The sequence below is a fragment of the Brassica napus genome, chromosome A2 (genome assembly GCF_020379485.1).
Source record: "Brassica napus cultivar Da-Ae chromosome A2, Da-Ae, whole genome shotgun sequence".
NCBI lineage: Eukaryota > Viridiplantae > Streptophyta > Magnoliopsida > Brassicales > Brassicaceae > Brassica > Brassica napus.
This window is the reverse complement of record NC_063435.1, coordinates 26,031,186-26,035,813: the sequence shown is the minus strand read 5'-3', so window position 1 is coordinate 26,035,813 and position 4,628 is coordinate 26,031,186. Positions and strand designations below refer to the sequence as shown.

General features: G+C 38.2%; 1 long non-coding RNA gene across 5 annotated transcripts; it reads left to right on the top strand.

The window, feature by feature from the left end:
• The first annotated feature begins 442 nt into the window (after positions 1-442).
• Positions 443-4,386, top strand: LOC125580571. 5 transcript variants are annotated; one of them, XR_007318317.1, is made up of 8 exons: positions 443-857; positions 996-1,035; positions 1,122-1,282; positions 1,375-1,473; positions 2,622-2,683; positions 2,791-2,963; positions 3,049-3,264; positions 3,346-4,386. It is a non-coding gene; the product is annotated as an uncharacterized LOC125580571 (long non-coding RNA). The 5 variants fall into 5 exon arrangements; XR_007318314.1 differs by lacking the exons at positions 443-857; positions 996-1,035; positions 1,122-1,282; positions 1,375-1,473 and adding exons at positions 1,625-2,005; positions 2,144-2,183; positions 2,270-2,430 and having other exon boundaries at positions 2,523-2,683; positions 3,346-3,490; positions 3,636-4,386; XR_007318315.1 differs by lacking the exon at positions 1,375-1,473 and having other exon boundaries at positions 445-857; positions 2,523-2,683.
• The last annotated feature ends 242 nt before the right edge of the window (positions 4,387-4,628 follow it).

Sequence of the window (4,628 nt, the reverse complement as noted above, 5' to 3'; positions counted from 1 at the left end):
CATTTTTAATATGTGTGAAAAGTGTCTAAGTGACATTCTTTGTGAAACGGAAGAACTAATGTTTTAGCCAAAAATAAATATAATTTTAAATTTGTTTGCAAAAAAATTAAACATTCTTCAAATGAAACAAATGAATTAAACTCTTTCTTGATATGAGAAAAAAGCTTATATATCATCTATCAAAAGAGAATATTCTAGTTTTCCCATTTGATTAATTTTATCCCATACTCCATTCGCTTTGCAAAGAGTTTCATTTTGATATTTTTGAAACATATTAAGAAAATGGTTAAAATACATTTATATTCTTATTAATTGCACATATTTAGCCAATTAATACAATACTAAAAGTTGAATAAGAGCTCCATTGAGCCTATCCACGTCAGATTAAAAATTCACCCAATGAAAACCTTGGTTTTTGCCACGTCACACCGTTTTGGGCAGTATTGGACTGATTTTGTTTTTGATCCGTGAAATAATTATTTGGCCCAAAAACTCTGTCCAAGAGAAACCCTAAAATGAGGCTGGGTCGATGATTTTCTTCCACATCTCCACTTTTGAACGGATCCTCTATCTCCTAGATCTGCCGTTTCCTCTTCTTCAATAGATCGTCGATCTCCTATCTATTCCCGAGCAGAAAAGGTTTCTACACGCAGACAACAAAGAAAGGTATCTCCAGGTCAAAGCCTTCTTCCCGGAAAGCCCCTCCCAAACACGCAGCCATCCAAGTTTCTGATGCTACACAGCAGGAGATGTTGATTTCGCACGCCTCAAAGTTGTCACTAGCCAAGCTTTTGCCTCAGCAGGTCGTTGCCGTCTTGCTTACGTGCTGACCAACGTCGCCGGCGAAGCTATCCATGGTTGGTTCCAGTTTCGATCGGACGCATTTGGAAAGCTAATAAAAGTTTACCACATTCACAGTTTCAAACACAATTCTCTCTGATATTTTCATCCCCATGACCTTTGCTTGATTTCTCTTTATTTGCTTTTCTGTTAAGGTAAAGGGGCGAGAAGAAAGCATATATGACATACCACCATGTAAGACTTTTAATTTTGTGTAGATACTTACAATTTTAAGACTTGATTAATTTAATCTAAGTTTTTTTTTCTCTTTTTGTTATCAGTCTCTCTACTATAGGAGAAGCACACGCATGAGCCTGGCAAGTGGCAACTCCACCAGTAGCAGTAATGGTGCATGCATGGTTTGCTTTCATGCTTATTGCTCTTATATGGGAATTTGACTTCTCAGCGTTCATGGTTCTGATTATTGCCATCCTTAATGACGGTGAGCAAATGGCTTTACTTTACTATATAGACTTCTAATACTTTATCTGCATTATCTTATATCTTATGGTATTGATTGTTGCTATCTTTTAGGTACCATCATGACAATCTCAAAGGATAGAGTCAAGCCATCTCCCACACCTGATAGCTGGAAGCTCAAAGAAATTTTCGCCACCGGAATTGTGCTTGGAGGTTACCAAGCCAATTAATAAAAGTTGAATAAGAGCTCCATTGAGCCTATCCACGTCAGATTAAAAATTCACCCAATGAAAACCTTGGTTTTTGCCACGTCACACCGTTTTGGGCAGTATTGGACTGATTTTGTTTTTGATCCGTGAAATAATTATTTGGCCCAAAAACTCTGTCCAAGAGAAACCCTAAAATGAGGCTGGGTCGATGATTTTCTTCCACATCTCCACTTTTGAACGGATCCTCTATCTCCTAGATCTGCCGTTTCCTCTTCTTCAATAGATCGTCGATCTCCTATCTATTCCCGAGCAGAAAAGGTTTCTACACGCAGACAACAAAGAAAGGTATCTCCAGGTCAAAGCCTTCTTCCCGGAAAGCCCCTCCCAAACACGCAGCCATCCAAGTTTCTGATGCTACACAGCAGGAGATGTTGATTTCGCACGCCTCAAAGTTGTCACTAGCCAAGCTTTTGCCTCAGCAGGTCGTTGCCGTCTTGCTTACGTGCTGACCAACGTCGCCGGCGAAGCTATCCATGGTTGGTTCCAGTTTCGATCGGACGCATTTGGAAAGCTAATAAAAGTTTACCACATTCACAGTTTCAAACACAATTCTCTCTGATATTTTCATCCCCATGACCTTTGCTTGATTTCTCTTTATTTGCTTTTCTGTTAAGGTAAAGGGGCGAGAAGAAAGCATATATGACATACCACCATGTAAGACTTTTAATTTTGTGTAGATACTTACAATTTTAAGACTTGATTAATTTAATCTAAGTTTTTTTTTCTCTTTTTGTTATCAGTCTCTCTACTATAGGAGAAGCACACGCATGAGCCTGGCAAGTGGCAACTCCACCAGTAGCAGTAATGGTGCATGCATGGTTTGCTTTCATGCTTATTGCTCTTATATGGGAATTTGACTTCTCAGCGTTCATGGTTCTGATTATTGCCATCCTTAATGACGGTGAGCAAATGGCTTTACTTTACTATATAGACTTCTAATACTTTATCTGCATTATCTTATATCTTATGGTATTGATTGTTGCTATCTTTTAGGTACCATCATGACAATCTCAAAGGATAGAGTCAAGCCATCTCCCACACCTGATAGCTGGAAGCTCAAAGAAATTTTCGCCACCGGAATTGTGCTTGGAGGTTACCAAGCCGTTATGAGTGTTGTTTTCTTCTGGTCGATTCACAAGACCGACTTTTTCTCCGTTAGCTTCATCAGCTCATTTTCTTTTCATCTTTTGTGTAAAGATACTTGAGGGATTATGTAAATATATATTGCCTTAGGAAGCTAAAATTCACCGTTGATATGCAGGACAAGTTTGGTGTGAGGTCAATCATGGACAACAATGATGAGCTAATGGGTGCTGTGTACCTTCAAGTTAGTATCATCAGTCAAGTGCCATCTTCGTCACGAGGTCAAGGAGCTGGTCGTTCGTTGAACGTCCTGGGGCGTTTCTGATGATTGCTTTCGTCATTGCACAACTTGTAAGAACATCAAAACCCCCATAGTTTCCTGAATTCTAGAAAAGAAACCCACTGAGATTCATCTAACTCTTCTTACCATATGCAGGTTACGACTTTGATTGCAGTGTACGCTGACTCTGGACGTTTGCTAAGGTAAAGGGTATCGGTTGGGGATGGGCTGGTGTGATTTGGGTTTACAGCATTGTTACATACTTCCCACAAGACCTTTTGAAGTTTGCCATTCGCTACATCTTGAGTGGAAAGGCTTGGACCAGCTTCTTCGACAACAGGGTACATAGAACTAACTCTCTCTGGTAGCAAGGTAAGTCTACTTTGATATCTAAACTTGGAAGAAACTGGAGTTTGCTTGATTCTGATTAGTGAATATGCTTTGTTGTGACAGGCTTAGGGAGCTTCACACACTGAAGGGACATGTTGAATCAGTCGCAAAGCTGAAGGGCTTGGACATTGACACAGCTGGGCATCACTACATGTGTAGTTGCAGTTGCACGTACACATTTTACCAAAACCAACCCATCATGACACTGGTGGAGTTTCTCTGCTTATATGTTTTTTTTTCTTCTTTTTTATAAATATGTGTTTCATTATGTATAGATTCAAATGTTGTTGGTCAGATTTTTTTTCAATTCAGAGGAAAGATTTGATATGTTTTTCTTTCTGAGGATTTTGCAGATCAGACAAGGGATGTACACTAGCGTGTTCGGTGCACGAGAGCCTGAAACAGGAAGAATACTGGCTTTCAAGAAGGCTAGGTTTGACAATTTTGAGGCAGATAGTGTTAGGTCCATCACAAGACAGATTGTGATACTTAGGAAACTTAATCAAGTTTTTCTCTTTAATCAAAAGCTAATGGTAGGACTTAGCATTTGGGGAATTCGAGCATATATAAAGGTATAGGTTTTAAGAAAGAATGGGAAAGTTAAATGTTTTATGAGTCATAGTATTCTAGCATGACTAAGGTACGTTCTCATATGTATTCACACCAATCTTTGGCTTTTTTTTTCTTAATTAGAAACCGACGGAATTAAATTTTTGGTCAGGGGTTAGAAGAGATTCATGCAAGATGTAGATGCTTGTGTGCGTAAGCTAAAAGTAGAAGCACTAGCACGTGCCAGGAAAGAGTTTGTGCATACAAGTAACGGGTTTGTTCTTTGCAGAAAGTCTAATAAAGTGGAGAAAGATCATGAAAAGAGCTACATTTGGTGGCTGGTGGTCAAAAGGGTTTTGTAAATTTGGTATCATTTTGGTTGGGGAAAAGAAACATGAGGCAATGTAAGTTTATATTATGTTATGAACTCCAAAGTTACACCCGGCAACTTCAAAAGCACAAGAGAAGTGAATAAGTGATGTACTACTATGAAAACCTTCTGTAATTTTAACTCAATAATAACAATGAAGGTAAATAATAATTCTTTTTTGGTTACAACATAGGACCAGCACAAACATGTCTTATTGCCAAAGATTTACAACAATGATATTATTTTATTTGTTACATGATTGGCCTACAACTGCCTTTGGGGGTTTTTCTAAAGAAATATCTACACACATATTAGTTAGCGCCATAGCTGCTATATAAGAGGCGTAAAATTGTGAATTTGTAACAAAACTAAAGAAATATTTATATAATAAAGCTACAAGCTAAATTATAATTTTATGTAGGTGTAT